At 39.7% G+C, this 21020-nt stretch overlaps 1 long non-coding RNA gene across 8 annotated transcripts in view; it reads left to right on the plus strand.

Annotated features, from left to right (window-relative positions):
- Positions 1 to 1189: 1189 nt before the first annotated feature.
- The window catches only part of LOC112451431, a 102462-nt gene continuing 82631 nt past the window's right edge, over positions 1190 to 21020 (plus strand). The window contains exons 1-4 of one of the 8 annotated variants that reach the window (XR_005233792.1): positions 1190 to 1489; positions 2519 to 2643; positions 5135 to 5197; positions 5290 to 5387. This is a non-coding gene — a long non-coding RNA (uncharacterized LOC112451431). Of the gene's footprint in view, positions 1490 to 1514; positions 1740 to 2518; positions 2644 to 5134; positions 5198 to 5289; positions 5388 to 21020 lie in introns of those variants that run through there. The other 7 variants (XR_005233791.1, XR_005233790.1, XR_005233789.1 and 4 more) reach the window with 7 other exon arrangements.

Raw genomic sequence — 21020 nt, forward strand, 5'->3', positions numbered from 1 at the left:
CCTACATCCCTTATTTATTTAACTGCTGCCAAAAGACACACAGCCTAAGCTGCACTGCCCCCTCGTATGTGTTTGTGTCTTTGTATTTCTGGTTGGCAATGCATTCTGGGACAACTGATTCATGTTGTGGCTCTGTCAGGCTGCATACAGTTTCAGGGCTGAAGTTAAACAAGTTAATTATGAAAATAAAAGTCACACTAGAGCAGGTTTTCTCCACTCTACACTTTCAGCTGATTTCAACACATTTGCAAAAGAACATCATCCCATTTTATGTGGCTTTTAGTGTTAACTACGCTGTCTGCTCTTGTTGGACATGGTTGTGTTTAATAGTTTTAATACTAACATTTACTCACATTAACTTAATCAGTAAACACATTTTTTTAATTTAATAATATACATTACTGTCTTCTTTTTAAAGTATTAACAGCTCATATTCATTGTATATAACTGGAAAAGCCCATTAAAATGCACCAAAACATGTGACTCAATATGTAAGAGTCTGTTTTGAGTTTTGCAGTACGTTATAGGGCAAGGACAAAGTCTGCAAAGAAAAAAGAACCTTTAAAATTTTTTTTACCGAGACAACAATCAAGTGTGAAATTTTAGCCCTCTTTGGTGCTCTATAGCTCAGGTATGTATCACAGTAGGAACTATATTCAGAGTTTGAACCCGTCACAGAAAGTTGGTCTTTACATGACTAAACTAGCATTTTGATATCTTTAACAGCTTTTACAGCTACTCTTCATTTATGGTTGTGGAGTCATTCAAAATCATTAGTGTTAATATCCTTGATAATCTTGCTGATTTAGAAACACCTCTGTACTTAAAAGCCTAACAACCCAACATTGTCTGATGATGCTAAGAAAGAACAACCTGAGTAAAAGGCCCTTGCTGTCTACGCATAGAACCACAATTAACCCTTTACCACGTTTACTGCGTTTTCTATTCAAATCTGTACAGTTTTTGCTACATTTATTGTTTTTATTAACTTAAATTTCAAAATAGCTGTGATTTGGTGCCACTTTTGATTGACGTTTCGTCTGACCAACTGGGTTGCTCTCTGCCCCCCCTAGAGCCCTTCTAATTTCCCATGCGTAAAGTCATGAAAGTCTCCTCCCCTCATTTGCAAGCATATAGCTCCGGTCAGTCAGCTCCCAAGCAGGTTCTGACACCACAGGCGGGTAGCCAATGAAATTCCGGTCATGTGATTTTTATGGGAGGGGGGTCGGAACTTTTCATGACTCCCAAATCAATCTGCGTATAACTGTCTAACAGAGAGGCTGCTTCATGGGTCCTGCGCGTAAATGCGGTGAAGACTGTTTTTTGTACTTTTTTCAACATAAAAGATGGCGACATGACCAAAGGAGATAAAATACACAACAGAAGAATTTCTGGAGCTGGTGAAGAAAAGAAACAGCAACTTTTTAGACCGGGATATATCTGATAAAAAGAGCGATGCCTTTTTCGAAGGATAATACGTCCGTGATCAGTAAGTACTGTAACGATTCGTAAAGGGTTATTGTGCACTTCTGGTGTTACTGTCACTTTAAGTTAGGCATGTTATGTGTTGCCGCAAGTGTTATTGGGAAAGGAGGGTGGAGGGGGTTGGCTCGCGCGCGACTGGGGGGGATTCGGCTGGCTGTTCCGCTGGGGGTGCGCGCTGCGACGGTGTGACAAACTACCTGTAACCAGAGTTGGGACCTGTATCTTCCCTTGTGCTGTTCTACAATAAACGGCTGGTGAGGACAACTCGTCTGGTCTGCTGTTTTGCTAGCCGAGGGAACGCTACAGTACTAACGTTTTTTTTCACAAGTTTATATGTTACTCATTGTTTATAGATGGCGCTTTGTTTATTGGTGTGTGTGTGCTAAATGTCCGGATAGTTGTGAGTTAGTTTCATATTCGAATGTAGTAACTATATGTATCATGCTAAAGACAGATTTTGTGTGTTTCGAAGTACTTACTAAAGTATTATTTGAGAAAACAAAAGTCTCCGTCTTTTATTTACTTTTTAGCTGTGTCCGTTTAAGCTGTGTATAATGAGGTAGGGGGGTGGAGGTCAGTAGCTTAGCATGTCGGTGTTTGTGTGAGGACAGAAACGTTAGATGGAGTGGGTGACTCGCTGTGGAGACCCCTGAAAACAGAGCAGCTGACAGAAAAAGGAGAAGTGTTTGTGTGAAGGAAAACGTGAAGGCTCGGATGGATGAAGAAGCTCCTTCTTTTTATTTTCTCCGTGACGGCGCGGTGGGGGGAGGGGGGCGGCGGCGGCGGCGGACATTTTGGTCAGGTCGCTTCAAAGTAAGAGCGGACACGACGTAGCACCGCCATCTTGTTTATCGTGTGAGGCGGGTGTGTGTGTGTGTGAGAGGGGGGAGTCGACAGTCGGACATTTTGGCCAGGGCGGACACTGTAGTCTGGGAAGACATGACGAAGCACCGCAATTTTTGTGTTTGTGTGTGAATGTATTTATAACTAATGAATAACGAAGTGTTTTTTAAAATTATTTTTGTCGTTCGAGGCCTGCAAGTGACTCCGAGCCAGAGCAGGAAGAGCTGAATGAGCATTCGGAGCGGGTGGCAACTAAAGGGGGCACCCTAAAAATATGTAACTGGACACTGAATTTGGAGTAGAAACAGTGAAATGGTTTGTAAATAGTTTATGTGTGGCAGTAGTTTGTGAGTAGTTTGTTTCAATGCAATTACTTTTTCATATTTTTTCAGTAAATACACGTTTTGACAAATTGAACTTGTTTTGGGACATTTCTTACGATGTACTTTAGAAAAAATAAGTATTTTATTGTGTTTATTTATCCTCTACTTTATAATAATCATATTGAGTGTGACTTCATTTGCAGAACAGGATTCGTCTCAGTGTCACCTTTCATTTGAGCCCTCACTGACGCCTGTATGTTGAAGCATGTAGGAGTTAGAGCTTTCTGAAGTTACATATCCATTTGGCACAGTTTAGATAGGACCTGGACTTTCCTTCAGAAAAACATGTCCACTATAGTGATTCTTTTGTGCTAATTTTCTAAAATTTGAACTCCACAACAATAAAACTTCATTCTACAACCTCATTTGGTTTTTCCGGTCTTAACACTCTTCCTCCATGTACTGTAAGTTGATGAAAAAAGTGACAAATCTAGGAGAGAAAAAAATGCTTAAAATCTCTGTGTTTTCACTTTAATAACTACTAATTGGTTAAAGTTACAATCATTTTGACTGCTCAGGCAAAAATCTCAAAGTGTTAACCTCACATGGAGCCTAATCTTTAGTTTGAACCACAAAAGGCTGAAGAATGGCATCTAATTTAATTTGGGTACGTCTTTTCCAGGCTTCTTGAGCTTTTTGAGGTGGAGTGGTAAGGGGTTAACAGCATTTTGACTTGCTGCACCACTGTACACTGGATGTTCAGCAGCTGAGTAAAAGGCTCTTCAAGGGATCACAAAATGCTGGAAAAATCACTGGATGTCCACTCCCCTACCTTACAAATATTGCAAACAATCACACTCTTTCTAGAGTCAACAACATCATGATGGAGCGTTCACAACCCAGTCATCATCTCTTTGATCTATTACCCTCTGATTGATCTATGAAACTCAGAACTACAAAAATGATCACACCATAAAGGAGTAACACTCCTAATTTCACTAGATTATTGACAATAAAAACATTTAAATTCTATTCTGTTCATTTTTATTGTGTCCCCTGCATATGTTTTAAAAATCCTGCAGAATGAGGCTGATCCTCTGATCACGCTGATCTATTGTTCTGATAAAGGCCATAAATAGGGAGTGGCCTCATTGAAACAGATAAAAGAAGTTGTGTGTTTTTCATGTTGTGATATTTTTGCCTGGGCAGTGCCTTGGGATTTAAGTTTTATAATTGGTAAGCCCTAGTTTCTGTGCTTGAACAATGCACAAACAGGGAAGAGTATTTGGTAAGTTCTGAAGATTTTGTCTTATCAAAGCACAATTATATAGTCAAATCAAAAAGAAACGAGAGGAATCAAACATGATCAAATGTCTATATATTACCGTATACAAAAATGTGTCATGATGTAAGGATTCCACAAATAAGAATTATTCTTGTTTAGGAAGTCCGTCCTTCTTCCAACTTTGAAGTCTTACTTATGCTGTTAACAGCCACAAATAAAGGCTGGGCAGACACACCCAGCTCCTTCATGAGAAGCAGCACCTCCTCCATACAGATGCACACATGTGCTCACATATCTGCACCAGCCCAGAAACTGTATCTCTCAACCTTAGCAGTTTTGACTGGAAGCAGTAAATAACTTTTTGAAGATGTCTGTTTTTTTCTTTATTATTTTGAAGCCTTTATGCTTCATCACTTTCTGTCAGCCAGAGGAATGTGAGGCCTTGGCTTTTACTTGGCAAAAACAAAATTTGTGAAAGCAGGAACTGATGAATCTAGCAAACACTCCCAAATATTTATCTGCTGATTTATCTGTGGTTGTTTACTTCTAATGCCATGGCAGCAAGGAAATAAAATGAAACAACAGATAAGTTATAAAAAAAAGCGATCAACTGATAACAGGCCCATCATTAGAGTTTTGTTAGACCAACACTCATTTGAGAATGGCAGGCATAGCATATACTGAGTCTAACATGTATCTAGACTCTGAAAGGAACCTGAAACACCTGGAGAGGTCCCAAAATTAAACCTGCCAAACATCCAATAACATTCCCAGACAGAAGTTAAAAACTCTGTTGTTTTTGTTGTATGAAATCTAGTTGTCTATTTAGTCTGACAAATGAAATTATTCTTTATTTCTCAATTTTGTCAGAAATGAAGAATAATGTTAAATCTCATCACTTATCCAATTAGAACCAAAATTAATTCTGTTATATGTAAAGATTTTCACACCTAATGAGTACTATGAGTGTCTATGCATCATGTTAAAGATAATTTATTCATTGTTTGAAGAAACTTTCAAACATGGATCACCAGTTTGAGACCAAGATTTGACACATTAATTTTTCATCTTGTTGAAGAGCGTGCTGATTAAATTGTTCTTGCACTAAGTTGTACCCCCATATTGTACCAGTGTGACATTTTGCTCCAATACGGTACAAATCATTTACCATTTCACTCCCATCCACTTATAATTATAGGCAGCAGCTCCTTGCAACCCTGTACAGGATCATGTTGAAAATGGATGGATGGATGTAGCTATGGTGATGTTTACTAATTTATATTAATATTTGTTTCACTTTGCTGACAGCTGAATAAAGATCCCCCCTATTTACCAACCTCATTTTGTTTGCAGAAACAGCAGAGGTCTGCGGCAGCAAAAGGAGAAAGTTCTTCATCTTTTGCAGCCTCCCCTGCAATAACTTGTCCCGGATATACCTCAGCTCTCATCAGGTGAGCTCTGGAGATTGGTACCTCATAACCTTGAGTAGAACTAAGAAAGTATGGTAAATGGATGGATGAAATGACTAACAATTAGTGTAAAAAAATACCTGTGTCAGACACAGACAATCCACAGTTCAGGTCAAATGAAGCATATGCTGCTTGTTGGAAATACAAAATAAGGACAATGCAGTGTGCTTGTATTTCAAGCATTGTTTTTTTTAGTTTAATGCATGATTTGAATTGAAATACATTTCTTGTTTGTTTCTTCTGTCTTGAGATTCAGGGCTATTCATAAAATGCCCAGGAAAATAAAGAAAAATTTAATTAATTCCAGGTTTGGTGCAATCAAAACACATTTGAATGGGTTGTGTAGGTTATAAAATGCACAGTGTGAAGATGTGTAGTGTGATTTGGACATACTGTGAGAAAAGACTGGTTAAAGCACTGACATCATTAGGCCTTTCTGAGCTGGGATACAACATATTGCTGTATTAGATTGTGTGTTTATTTGTCATTTATTGAATCATAGACCTCATAGAATAAGCTATCAGGTCTGTAATTTATTTTTTCTAATCGCCTATAGGCTGCCAGTTGACATTGTCCTACAGACTGGTTTGCAAAGTTTGAATTTAAGAAATCAAGAAAGTTTTAAAACTTTGGCATTGACTGTTGGAGTCAACCTTGTTTGTTCGCAAAATATCTCATAGACCACAAGATGGATTTTAATGAAAGTCCTAGAAAGTAATCATTGAATGTACATCCACAGCTAATTGACTTTGAGAGTCAATCAGACTTAAGCTGGGCACCACAACTAATCCACCTTAGCAAACACAAAAATTGCTATCACACAGTCTGTTTTCCAGATATTGAATTAAACTTTGGTGTGGTAGCAGCTAAGTGTTATTCAATACACATACTCTGAGCACTAAGAGATTGTATTAGATTGTGCATGTTATTTTTTTAAGATTTGATCAAAATGGCTAGAAGTCCCTCATTTTTTAACTCAACATGATCTTAGTTTAAAACTCTGATATTAGTGGAAGAATGCAATATGGATTCCTTTAAGGAATGCTGAATTTTTTCTGTTTCCATTGTTATCACCATTAGATAGATCTATGGATTGATAAATAACTCCAAAATACCAAAGTACCAAAGTGGGCTGGTGAAGTCACTGAATAATCTTTAAAAACACATTCCTTACTGACTGTAAGCTTCCCTCCTCTCACTGTGCTGATGTACTCTCATGTCTGAGGTGCATCCACACCTGACACAAACATGGAGGGTGTGGGAGGGTGTGGCAAACTGAGAAGCCAGAAGTCAACAGACATGTAGGCTCACACTATCACATATACCTAACACCCCAACACCCCCACACCCACACACACACACCCACACACAGCACAGCACAGAGCCGCAGGTAGTTTTCCACAGAAATCTAACCCTGGGATGTGAATGATGCTTTCACATAAAATAGTCCCAGCTGGACAGCTTTCAAAAGGGCACAGAGCTTTTCTTTGACGTGAAGAGGGAAATCTCTGGTTTTAATGATGCTATTTTGTGGCAGGGTTTCCCCTTTAAAGACAGAACATCAGCCCAGGCAACTTTTAAAAATCCAACACTGCATTGTCTTTATGTGTATGCATGCACTTAAACCCTGATGTCAATTTATTTTTAATTATTGACACATTTATTTGGATGTTCTTTTGACAATCATGTTAATTCATGTAGAATAAATTCTCCTGATGGTACTGTCCAGAGGCATCTTACATCTCATTTCAAAGAGATTCCAGTAGCCTACATTCACAGTATATCAAGAGAGGTGAGACCTTGAAAACTGTTGACAGTTTTGGACGTGATACAAAAACAGGACCTCCCATATTTATGAAAATGAATGGATAGCTTTAAATCTGGGTGAAGGAAAAATTAATTGCGGTGTGGTCAGCATCATTTCAACCCTCGAGAATCCCTAAAAAAGGGGGAAAGAGCTAAAGAAAAGGTAGAGAAGCTCTTATAACTTCAGGTCAATTCGACACGAAGGCCTCGGGAGGGTTAAGGACATAGTGTTTGAGGTGGCTGTATTCAGTAAACTTCTCTTATGGTGATTTAGCTTTCAGTGTACTGTTTGACCAGCTGGGTGGTACAGTGAGACAGTGTCAGTGCTGTCAACTCACAGCAAGAAGGTTGCAGGTGTGATCCCAGACTTTCTCTGTGTGGAGTTTCCAAGTTCTCCCCATGCATTTGTGGGTTTTCTCTGGATACTGCAAATTCGCCCAACCAGTTTACATGTGTTTTGTGGACTTGGAGAAGGCATTCGACCGTGTCCCTCGGGGAATCTTGTGGGGGGTACTCCGGGAGTATGGGGTACCGGGCCCTTTGATACGGGCTGTAAGGTCCCTATACGACCGTGTCAGAGCTTGGTCCACATTGCCGGCAGTAAGTCGGACTCATTTCGGGTGAGAGTTGGACTCCGCCAAGGTTGGCTTCATCAGACCGTGATCTACAGCTCTCGCTGGAGCAGTTCGCAGCCAAGTGTGAAACGGCCGGAATGAGGATCAGTGCCTCCAAATCCGAGGCCATGGTCTTGAGCCGGAAAAGGGTAGAGTGCCTTCTCTGGGTCGGGGAAGATGTCCTGCCAATTCAGTGTTGTATAAATGCAACACTGAATTGTGCTAGCTGCAAAAAAAATGCAAATGTTGACAACCTTTGTGGCCCTCAACACTAACAAATGAATTTAAATTGAATATAACATGATATTTCCACATTTTTACTTTTTGGGTAGTCAATAGTAATATTTATTTGTATGTCAGAAATTGAGAAATATGTAACAGTACATGATGCAACATCACATCAAAATATAACATTTTATTCACTGTTATTTTTATTTGCTTATTAGCTAGCATTATTACTGGTCTTTCAATTTCAGATGTGGAAACTGAGAGCTGCACTCTCAAACTTTCTATTGTCATAACAAACAAAGCAGGTATTCATCACTAGAAATGCGCTTATGAGCTCAAAACAGTAGAAGTACTGAAAGTGACAGTCTGAGACAGCTTGTAATGAAGAGTTAAGCTAATTTAATAAAAAAAAAATGCTGATCATATTCATACATCTGTGCAGTGCAACAACATTGCAGTTTCCATCTTCAGAGTCCTATTTTTAAAAAGTATCTCGTTCCCATTTCATCAAAATGGTAAGTTGTGTTGTGGGGAGATTGAAGGAGGGGTTGCTCTGCTGCTAACAAACGGTTGCCATGTTGTGAATCAACTGCAGGGTCAGTCAAACAAACATCTCTGCTGTGAGTCACAGGCTGTCCACCCCTTCCACACTACTCCTCCATCATTGATGTAGGGGGTTCCCTCACTTGTCAGTAATGATACGTGATTTCCAACTCTCTTTCAGTCTCGTCTACCAGTCAATCCAGTCCCAGAAACCATCCACCCTGATACATTACATTCAAGCAGGTTTGACAAAAAGAAAAAGAAAAAACAGGCTTGGGGACATTTTTAGAGGTTTGCCCCCTCCTAGTCTTCCCACATTGTTCCACAAACACTCCCCACTCTAGTAGGAAAACTCAGTTCAATCACACATTATTGACTCAGCTGGCACTCGTAGCTCAGTATATGCTGACCAAGTGCAGCTGTTTGTTTTAATTTTTTCATTAACAGATGACATGATAAGAAGCAGATCAGAGTAGTGTGTGTGTGTATGTGTATGTCAAGTCAAGTCAAGTCAAATTTATTTATATAGCACTTTTCAGCAACAAGGCGATACAAAGTGCTTATGTGTGTGTGTATGTCTTTTTAGTGCTCATTTATATTATGTAAATAATTGTGATGTGTCGAATACTTTGCTATTCATTTATCAAGCCATCCATCCTCTTCTGCTTATTAATGGTCATGTCATGGAGGCAACAGGTCCGGGAGGGAAACCCAGCAACCCTCTTCAAGCTCCTCTTATGTGGGAGTAGGGGAGAAGGGGGGTTCACAAAACATTCCCAATGTAGAGAGGGTACAGTATTTTCTCTCTGAAGTTTTGAGTCTGCACCGAAGTCTTTAGCCAATGTGTTTGTAAAATCTTCACAAGGAGACATCCTTCAGATGCCCAAATCATCTCAACTCGACTTGTTTTTTCTACAGGTTTAATTTGATTTCAGTGAAGGAATGACACAGGGGTCAAGTCTTACAAGCAGAAAAATTGTTGCCTGAGACAGTTGACAGAGCTGTGCTGACGAGCTGATGGAAGGAAAACCTTAATTTTGGGTTTGGTGGATGGAGGTGAGGAGACTTACATTAGGAACTTTCAAGAGCACAACACACCATTATCAGGGCAATATTTAGTTCACTGGCATACCACCATATGATACAGTGTGTTCTTACAAAGGCTGAGGAACCAATGTAGAAGGGTCAAAAACTATCTACAGCAGATGAACAATATCTGAAACGCATGTCTTTAGCCCCCATTCACCCTACTCTAGATATATTTTAAAAATAGATTTTCTTTTGTTTGCAACTCGTTCCACAAACAATGCAGACAAGATTTTCGGTGAAAAAAAATAACATTTAAAAACGCTTTCCAACGTTAAGTTTAAAATAGAAATCTCACTTTCTTGTGTATCCGTGTGGACTTGAGATACAGACCTTTTCAAAAACTATGATGTAGCAACCCGTCTCGCACATGCTTGCTGTGAATTTGAGCCTGAGAAACACTACTAAATTTGTTGTTGTTTGTTTTGCATCGGTCTCAATTTATTCTGATCTTGTCATCAAACTTTGATTGTGTGCTAGAATGGTAAATAACTGAGAGAAACCTGCAAATTGTGTCAAAAACAAGTTTTGGGAGAATTTTTATTTAAGTTGAGAAAACTCTTTCTTCTTTCTCTGCATTTTAAAAAAAAATGTATTTATATAGCACATAAAAACAACAGATGTTGACCAAAAGTGCTGTACAATTCAATGAAATAAAACAAGACAACAACAATAAGAACAAAAAAAGTATATTTAAAGGTAAAATTAAAACTAAAAACAAATATACTTCATAGTTATCATAAATTTAATAAAAGAAACTCAGACTCTGTTCAAATCAAATGCCAAAGAATAAAAATGAGTCTTAAGTAAAGATTTAAAAGTCTTGACAGCCTCAGCGGTCCATACATGAAAAGGTAAACCATTCCAACGTTTAGGGGCACAGATAGCAAAAGCTCGATCACCTCTAAGTTTTAACCTGGATTTTGGAACATCTAAGAAAAGCTGGTTGGTTGACCGAAGTGCTCTTACTGGAATGTGGATGTTAAGAAGATCACAGAGATATGATGGGGTCAAACCTTTTAAAGATTTAAAAACAAGCAATAAAATCAATTCTAAAACTAACAGGAAGCCAAGAAGCCAGAACTGCAGACGTGATCTTGTTTTTTAGTACCTGTTAAAAGACGAGCTGCTGCATTTTGAACAGTTTGTAGACAACACAAATATGATTTGTCTAGTCCAAAATACAAGGCATTACAATAATCCAACTGAGAAGTAATAACAGCATGTATCACTTTTTTAAGGTCTTTGGTTGGAAAGTATGACTTCACCTTTGCGATTTGTCTTAGCTGGGAAAAAACAGGACTTTTTGACAGCATTTACCTGTTTGCCTACTTTAAAAGCACTATCAAAAATAAAAACCAAGTTTCTGACAACAGAACGACTGGACTTGGCCAAAGGGCCAAGACTGTCAAGGGATATGCATTTCCCAAAGCTGATAACATCAGTCTTACTTACAATTAAGTTCAAGAAATTTAATTTCAACCAGATTTTAATATCAGGCCAACATCACATTCCTTTGACAAGAGTCGGATTGCGGACCCGAAATTTCAACCCAAACACAGGAGTCGACAGTTAACTTGTCTTTATTGAACAGCGAGGTGAATGCTAAGCGTAGCAGGAGGGCCTCTGATCGCCGCACTGAGAAGAGACAAGATGGTTTTGTTATCCTCACGTAAACCAGGAAGTAACCACAGACTGAGAAGGTTACACTGACCTGGACGATGGTGTGGGGAGAACCGAGACACTATCCTTGCAGGATAGCGGCAGCACGAAGTCCAGGAACGGATGTAAGAACCAGCGTCTCCGAAAGGTAGGCCGCGGGAGCAGAACTTAACTCTTGGTCAGACAGGCGGGGGTCGAAGCCGGGAGATCCAGAGTCAAGCAACGGTACCAGTGAGGCAGGCGAGAAATCCAAATCCAGGTCACAGGCAGGGGTCGATGTCCAGAAATCCGAAAACCAGCAAGTATCCGACAGGGGCAAGGCGTGGGGAAAAATCCGAAAGGCAAGAGCAGGGTCGAGGCACAAGAAGTCAGTCCGTGAACGCTGGAGAATTACTTGCTGTTGGGCTTTCATAATCTGGCACTGGAGGAGAGTAGAGACGGAGAATATATAGGGCCCAGCCCAGGTGTAGGGGAGGTAATTAACTGAGGACACAGGTGACGAGAATGATGATGATGATTAGCAAGAGGCATGGCATGGCAAAACACAGGCAAGATTATCACATCCTTAGCTTATTTAGCTCCACCTTTACTTCATGTTACATATTAGGTATAATTAATGGTGTAAGAGCACCCATAGTCACAAATTTGATACCTACAAAAGCACAAGTGTCAACTACACTTTAAGACGGAAGGGTGAATGTGGTAGAACCAATGCTGGGAAAAGGTTAAATGGACAAATCAGTTATTTCAAGAACTAACCTCCAGGACAATGACAGTTGTCATTGTCAATTCTAAAACAGTTGTCATTGTCCTGGGGCATGGTTGGGTCAGATGACGTCCCCCCAGGGATGCCCCCAGCAATAGGTCATCCACCACTGTGACTGAGGGCCATCTCTTCTGCTTCTGATAGTGGTGGTGCTGGGGGACCCCCACCCATCTTTCTGGCCTCTGCCTTTTTCACATTTGCTGTAATGGTCAGACGTAATCACATACAGCAAGCACTAATTCGACACATATCCTAGCATTATCATGCTACTTTCAAGTGTACAATATTTAATATTGGCAGAGAGAAGATGGGGTCGTATAGATAAATTTTTTTGGAGGGAACACATTAATTTCATGTGTTGAATTTAGCTAGTGATTTCTATGTAATTCAGTTGTTTGAGGTTGAACATAAGTGCTTATACCTGGACCTTACCAGATTTTACTATGTTTTTATATTTAATCATTAGTTGCTGCCGTGTTTGTTTGGTACTGGCTGGGTTGCACCTACACACATATTCAATGCATACACACATGCCTACTTTTTTCCACTTGAATAAATGTAAAGAATAAAAGTTTAGATTTCAGTGAAATCATACTCACGCATTGAGTTGATCAGCAATTTTCTGCTACGCTAACTCTCTCTCTTTTACAGCAGCAACAGTATTCTTTTTTTTATAAAATTATAATGGTATTCTCCATGTGCTGTCATTATTATTTCTAGTTCCATTGGCGAGAAATATGGACTTCCAGTCTACTTATTTTCATCGTTGCCGTTGTTGACTCAGAATTGAGTTACCTCATTGATACCACCTGTTCTGAAACCGAAAACCCTGAGTATCACAGAGTGGGGTTGGTTTATTCAAAGTATCTGCCTTCTACGCAGGGTTTGTTAAGCCTGCTTTCTGAAACGGGGCCCTGGTGACACAGCATAGAAATTTCTGTGCTTTTGTTAAAAAGTGTGAAGAAAGGAAAAAGTAAAAAAGGAGAAAAAATGTATTTGTTTAAAAGAAATATTCATTTTAGCATAGACCAAACATGAAAAATTCATCATCCTTCATTTGATTTTTTATATACTTTAACCAATAACTGTTTCGGGAATAACCTTGTTAATGCTAAACTTATATTTTATGCCAGTCAAACTGTTATCTTTGGTATTTTTGTACAAGCACTGAAAACAACATATGTATATTTGTCAGTAATAAAGACAACATTTCAATTAGTCTTTTTGCTAACTTGTTTGTAGCATTTAGTCAGAGCTCGACCAAAGCCTTCAGAAAGACCTTTAAGGCTCCAGCATACTTCATAAGAAGTCACAAAGTCAATTAGCAGTCATGTGGTTGAGAGCCGTTTGTTTTTGCACTCAATTTTCATAGTCCACAAGACACATCATACAGCAACAATCTCTTCCTTCTGAATTTATTGAAACATTTGGCAACAAACTTTAACTTAAAAAAGCCACTCCTTTTATGGAAGACATTCTTTCTGCCTTTGTCATAGATAAATGAACTCCAGCAGACATGGTACACATGGACGATTTCTGTGACAGAGGCTATTCTTAGAGTAAATATCTCCACTTCTATCTCAAAATATACCTCATTTTTAACCGCTCAAAAAAAAAAATTATAACAAAAGTTAAAAACAGACTTCTTGTGGGATCAGAAAGTGCTGGACCAAGAAACACAAACTGTCACATTGATGTGAGCTGATGATCGTTGTCCACAAAGGGTGGGTTTCAGCCCAGAATATTTAAGATGTGAATTTCTCTATCTGTTATTTATGGAACAAAGATCTACAAGTAACATCTTATTAATGAAGACACTTAATGACAGGCTCCAAAGGCAACACCCTGTATACTAAATTTCTAAAGGCTATTGCCTGAACATGTTTGACTCTCAATGTAAAATTTTAACCTCTTAGAAAATATCAAAGCTTAAAGCTTTTCTCATGGGACTGCGTGTTTGTTGCCAATAGTCATCTTTTTATTGACTCCCAACAGACAGTTAAAAATGTCAACTCTAATTTGAGATCAAACTCAAAACTATTTGTAAAAAATCGAATTATGACTCTTATCTTGAATTTTTTGCTTTTAAAATATGTTCCACCACTCTATTTCCTTAAGCCAAATAAATCAATATGTGCTATACATTTTTTGGGGAAAGTTCATCTGAAGTTGTTTTCAACTCTTTAAAGGTGAAATGAAATAAAATATAAAACTAATGAATTTTCATGTTTTTCTTTTATTTAAACAATCATAAAACACCCCAGTGTCCCATTTCTCCAATTTAAAGCAAAAACATGACTTGTTTTTAGAGATTGTGTCAAAATCCCAATGTAGGGTGATTGTGAAGGCGGTGTTACCTCCTTGGTTGGTGACATAGAATGGCGAGCTGTAGCAGACCACTGAGGGTTATTGTTGCAGTGTTTATCAGTGAAAATGGAAGCAAAAGATGGCAGGTTTTGTTGACAAGTTTTACCCCCACAGTATCCATATTTGCTATTTACTGCCTTGTTCATGTTCCTGTATTTGGCACACTTCATATGTAAAACTGCAGAGGTAGGTAGGATTTATATAGCACTTTTCAGCACAAGGCAACTAAAAGTGCTTCAGAGTGATCATGGAAAACACTGAAGAGACCCTAGAAACTTTTTGGATCTTTAACTATTAAACAGGTCAACAGGGATAACCCCAGCAAACTAAATATCCTTTTTGCTGAAAAAAAGGACCGCCTCGCCACCGGAAAACAAATACATATAGAGCACACATTGTAGCTGAAGTCAGAACAGATTTATATAGAGACTTTGAAACACACACGAAGAGAACTTGGGGGTCCTAGAGGCACAACGTTACCCACCAAGCTACTAAGGATCCCTCACCGGGGAGGGCCTCCCAACTCTTTGCAGCGCAGACTCGCCGAGGGATGCAAATTTCATTGTTTTTATTTTCCTGCATTTAAAGGGGGGCATGTGAGATACAGAACATCTTGAAATACAGCAGAGAAGTGTTCTTTTAATTTGTACTCATTTTTACCTGTTACTTATTTTTATTTTTCATTATCATTTATAAGAGCATATTTACTCATTTTTATTATTATTCGTAATGTTTCATTTAGAGTTATAGCTTTTGTTTAACCAGTGCCATATTGCTAAATAAGTTTTACTAGGGATCGCTAAAATAACCAAAAATGTTGTCCTTTAAGGATAAAAGGAAAGTGTTGGCAGTTGTGGGAGGAATGTTTGTTGTAGTTTGTGGGATTATCTTTTTGTGTGAGCATTTCTGTATTATTCCAGGGAAAGTTGAATGTGATGGACAGGAGATGTGCTCCTTAACCTCCCCTACCTCCCACTGCAGGTCTAAGAGAGATGTGAAACAGGGAGAGACACTGCCCGGTGGAAGGGCTGTGGTCCTTAGGTATGAGCCAGGGGCCACAACAACGTTTCAGTTTGATTTGTGTGAAGTAATTGACTGCGGTGGATACAATAGCAGCTATAGGCATATGGAGCTTTACCCATGTCCCCCATTTAGTTGTTCTTGGAGGGAAGTCACCCATTACACAGGAAAATGGACACCAACAAAGTCTGGCTTAACTAAGACAGTAGCTGAGTGGTGGACTCAAGTTTCCAAAGGGATTATGCTATTACTCAAAATCCTGTGTCGCTGTCGTTTAATCAAGTGGTGAAGTTTCCAAATGGTGATAATTCTACCACTATCCCATATTTTATTTGGCTAGGTGCAGAGATGACTGGAAAAGATTCATATGGGTATTTGGCTGAATATTTTATCCCTAAGGATGGTACCCAAAATGACACAAGCTCCCTACCGAAAGTAGAGGAAAAGACCCCACCAGTTCTCCAGGTAGATTACTCCAGGTTAAACCTAGAAGAGATAATTGCAAGGGCCAATGGATACAGAGATAGTAATTTGTGGCTAGATTGGTTGGCAATGGCAGCAAGGGAGAATCATCTAGGTGATTGTATTGCATGTGCAGCGGCTAGACCACAGCTGCTGACTGAGCCAGCCTCTCTTTATCCCTATGATCAGTGGGGATATAATTGCATGTTGAATTTGACGAGAGAAGCCTCACCGGTGAATTGCACCACCTTAGCTAGTGTTTTTCCTGTTATGAGAAATAACTCACAGGTTGGCCCTTAAACCCCCTATCAGAGATCAGATTACACTTGTTTTAATTTCACAACCAGATCCCCTAAACGAAACTATGGAGAAATAGATCCCACTTGGTGTCATATCACTATTCAGGTGCCAAATGATAATGATCTCCGTATAGTTGGTCCATGGGCGAGGGCAGGACTGTATTATTATTGTGAAGGACAGAGACTAGTGCTAAGGATTACGGCTAACATGATAGGGGTATGTGCCATGGTCCGTTTGGCTGCCCCCTTGGTGTTGGTAGGCCGATAACAAAACACCACCTCTCACATTAGGAGCAAGCGATCCTTAAATCTGGATCCTACTGTTGGCTCCCCCACCTACATAGATGCCGTTGGAGTCCCACGAGGAGTTCCTAAGGAGTATAAATTAGCTGATCAGATGACGGCAGTGCTGGAAAGCATTCCAGTAATTGCCGCAATCTTCCCAATCACCTCAAACAAAAATGTGGACAGGATTAATTATATTCATTATAATGTCATGAGGTTGGCAAATTTAACTAGGGATGCTGTTGAAGGCTTGGCCGAACAACTTGCTCCAACTTCTTTCATGGCAGTTCAGAACAGAATGGCCCTAGACATGTTATTGGCTGAAGAGGGTGGAGTTTGTGCAATGTTTGGAGATCTTTGTTGTTCGTTCATTCCCAACAACATGGCGCCGGATGGAAAGGTAACTAAGGCCTTAGAGGGACTTAGAAAATTGTCTCATGAGATGCAGGAGGCCTTGGGGGTGGACAACCTGTTCACAAATTGGATAGATCGCACATTTGGTAAGTGGAAGTCGATTATCATGTCCCTCTTAATGTCTATAGCAGTTTTTGTGGCTATTTTGGGAACTTGTGGTTGTTGTTGTATTCCCTGCATCAGGTCTCTGTCAGTCAGACTGATTTCTTCTGCTGTAGAAAAAAAGGATGTGGCAGCAGGCATTGTTATGCCTCTGTTGGAGAGACCAGAGGAGAATGGAGGGATTGAGCTGAGGGCAGTGTGGGCCTGAGCAGGCTGGTGTTGGTCTCTTAAGAGAGACCAAAAGGGCGATTGTGGAATAGAAGGCTTTGTATTTACTCTCCCATGCTTTATTTAGCATTAATAGCATTGATTTAACTTAGTACTAGGAGTGGTTCAAATATTTTATCTTTAGCTGATTTAGTGTTTATCACCATTTTAAATTTAGTCACCATTTTAAAAAGCTTTAACAAGTAGTTGTTAGTTTATCTGGAAAGAGAGGTTTGTGTTAGAAGCCCTGGAATGCGAGCAACGGACGTGCCAGCAAGGAAGGGGGAAGGAGAGACCTTTGACCTCCAGAGAAGGGAGGCAGTCACCCACCCTCTGGAGGAGGGGGAACCCAAGGGATAAAACCAGAAGAACATCCTTTGTCCTCAGACAATCCTTGGGTGATAACTTGACTGGTTTTCAAGGTGATATGTATCTCATTCCCTTTGATTGTCTCCCAAATGCATTTGGTTTTATGATTGTATGAATATTTACTAATGGTGTTTGAATAAATGTGTTAAACTTTAAGGTAACGTCTCCAGAAGGTCTCTCCCAACAACCAACTCGGGGAGGTAAAGCTAGACATACCTCAACAGGAGCAGGCTCGAAGGTGCGGTTCCAGGTGTTCTAAGGTGAGTATATACAACGTGCAGGTAAGTGGTTTCCAGGTGGTGGCAACTCTAACAGGTGAGTATTTACACGGTGCAGTTGGTGGAAGCAGACAGGCTCTGAAGAGGATCCCACAGGTGAGTACTGGTGCTGGTTACAGAAGATCCATTACTCAGGATGACAGGCAGATCTGACACAGCAGGATTCCCCAGGTAAGTAGTACTTAGGCAGGTGAGCAGTAACAGGATACTGGTGGTACACAAAGACAAGCAAAAGGTAAGTAATTTTCAGAAACGCAAAACTTGGTTTCAGGCCGAGACTGTTTACCCAATAGCAAACGATGTTCCAGCAAAGAGCTGCTCTCTGCGACTGCCTTAAGTACCCTGGAGTCTGCTGATGACAACCTGCTGCAGCTGTGCGTGATTAGTGCCACCACCAATTAGAAGAGTAGAGGGAGCTGAACAGGTAGCACAATGGCAGATTGCCACATTTCCTTTGATTTATGTTTGCTTCATTCCACCTTAAAGTTTAATAAACCAACCTAAAAGCTTTTTCTTTCCAAGTATTTTTTCATCAGCATCAAAAGAAATGTTTAAACTGCTGCCAGTGACTCATTTGGGTCACCATGTTAACCACACACTTGTGTCTCCCACTCCCTGATGGCACTTTTAATGTGACAGGTAGACAGAAACACATTAAACTTATTATTATTGAAACTTAACCTCAAACAAAGTCACTGTTAGAAAACTATCAATTGTATTCAAAGAAATTCCTGGAGTGTAATCAGACTTGGCAAGTTTTATGTGTCTACAGTGTTTTACTTCACTTTCAGTTTTAGGAGAGGAAATTTTGATCTCAGACTAAAGCCCTATTTGCACAGGATTAGTTTTACCTAAGGACCACATGTAATAAATAAATTACTTCCCAATGTCTGCTTCTTATGTGGCACATTCGCACAGGATAACCGAAGTCTGAGATTTTGCTGAAATTTACAAACATTTTCCGGATGTGATGTTAACGCATTACAACACAACAAGGATATTGCGTAACATCCGCTTACATGAGTTGATGTTAAAACTACTTTTCAGGCTAAGGCCACAGCTAGCCAGCTGTACAGAAGGCTACAAACAGAAGAAAATTATTCTTACTGCACAGAGCAATGCATAATGTGGGACACTATTTGTATGTGATTTTGCTCCTTCTCTTTAGCGTTTTCTTTTTTATGGCGACCGTTACGGGTTGATAGGTTTTTGCTGGCTCGGGAAACAAAAGGTTATCTATGCACTCCAATGCAGCCTCCATTGCCAAAAGCCAATAAAAAGGCACTCAGGAAACAAAAACCGCCTAATTATGTACCTGCCCATTTCTGTCCAAATCACAGAGATGCCTATTCTCATTGGATTAGTATTATCACAGGACCTCGGAGTTCAGCAAAATATAGTAGGTAATTTGCGGGGGAATTTTTCCTTTACAAATTACTAACATGGCCGATTCGTACAGGATTAACAACACAGAAAATCTCTATACTTATTACAAATAGCATGTTGTCTCTAGGTAAAACTAATCCTGTGCAAATAGAGCTTAAGAAACGTAAGGACTGTTAAAATAAAAAAGTTTGTTTAAATTTTAAAATATTTATACTATATTAATTTGACCTCATCACACTGTAGATTAAATATTCTGTGGTAAAATCTCCTCTGATTGTGTAAAAACTGTCAAAGATATCAAATTACCAGTTCAGTCATGGAAAGTCTAAATTTTTCTGACCTGTTTAAACTTTGAATGCTGTTTCTACTGTGAAGTATGCCTGAGCTACAAAACTTCAAATAAAACTGGCTTTACTCATCTGTTTTGCCAAAATTTCATGGTTGTCTATAAGAAAATTGCTTACAGTTTTTTTTTTGCAGATTTTGTCTACATTGTATGATGTACTGCTCTCTAAATTACAAGTACACTATTCCTGACTGAACCACATGCTTTGGTGAATCCTTATATATGTATTTTTTAAGACACAGGAGGGGATGCAAGTCAAAAATTGTTACAAAAATGAAAAAATAGACAAATACTCTCAGTAGCCACTCTTTTAGGTACACTTGTTCAATTGCTTGTTACACAACTAGCTAATCTGCCAATCACACAGCAGAAGCTCAATGCATTTAGGCATCTTATGCGGTGAAGATGACTTGCTTATGTTCAACAGCCGAGTTCTGAGACTCATCAGACCAGGCAATGTTTTCCCAGTCTCTTATTGTCCAATTTTGGTGAGCCTATGTAAACTGTGAGAATTTCCTTCAATTTCCTTTTCTTCACTGACAGGAGTGGCACCCAGTGTGGTCTTCTGCTGCTGTAGCCCATCTGCTTTAAAGTTGGACGTGTTGTGTGTTCAGAGATGATATTCTGTATAACTTGCCTCATATTATCTCAAATCAGTCTGCCCACTCTTGCCCTCTGACATCAACAAAGCATTCTTGTCCACAAAATTGAAGCTTACTGGATAGTTTCTTTTTTTTTGTACCACTGTCTGTATACACTAGAGATGGCTGTGCATGTAAATCCCAGTAGATCAGCAGATTCTTCCGCTTTATTTCACATTTTGATGCTCAGTTTGAACTGCAGTAAGTCATCTTCACCACATCTACATGCGTAAATTCACTGTTTCGCTGTTGTAAGATTGGTTGGTGGACAGTGAGTGTAGCAATAAGGGTGCTTCACTGCTAATGCATTAGCACCCAATATTGTAAGGACACTCAGAGGGGACCCAGAAAATCAACCACACACAGGAGTGTACAAAAGGGAAAAAGTTTATTTTCAGAAACTGGTTTCTGCTCAGGGAGAGGACATCAAACACAGCACTGTAGAGCAGTGGATGGGTGGAGCAGAGGAACAGAGGGTCTTACGAGAGGGTGATGCAGGAAACCAGTGGAACAGGCTTCTGTAGAAGCAATGAAGATCTCCACGAGGAGATCCCAAACGCAACACCCGAGACTTAGTCGATGATAAGGCAGAGGTCATACACAGAAGGTCAGAGAGAGCAAACTTAGCTTTGAGGGGCAGGCGACAATCCGTGGTCGTGAGGCAGAGCTTGGGTCAGGGTCCTGAAATCCAGAATAGAAGGGATCCGTGAAGGGCTTGGCAGGAGGGGTAAATC

The sequence above is a fragment of the Kryptolebias marmoratus genome, linkage group LG11 (genome assembly GCF_001649575.2).
Source record: "Kryptolebias marmoratus isolate JLee-2015 linkage group LG11, ASM164957v2, whole genome shotgun sequence".
Lineage (NCBI taxonomy): Eukaryota > Metazoa > Chordata > Actinopteri > Cyprinodontiformes > Rivulidae > Kryptolebias > Kryptolebias marmoratus.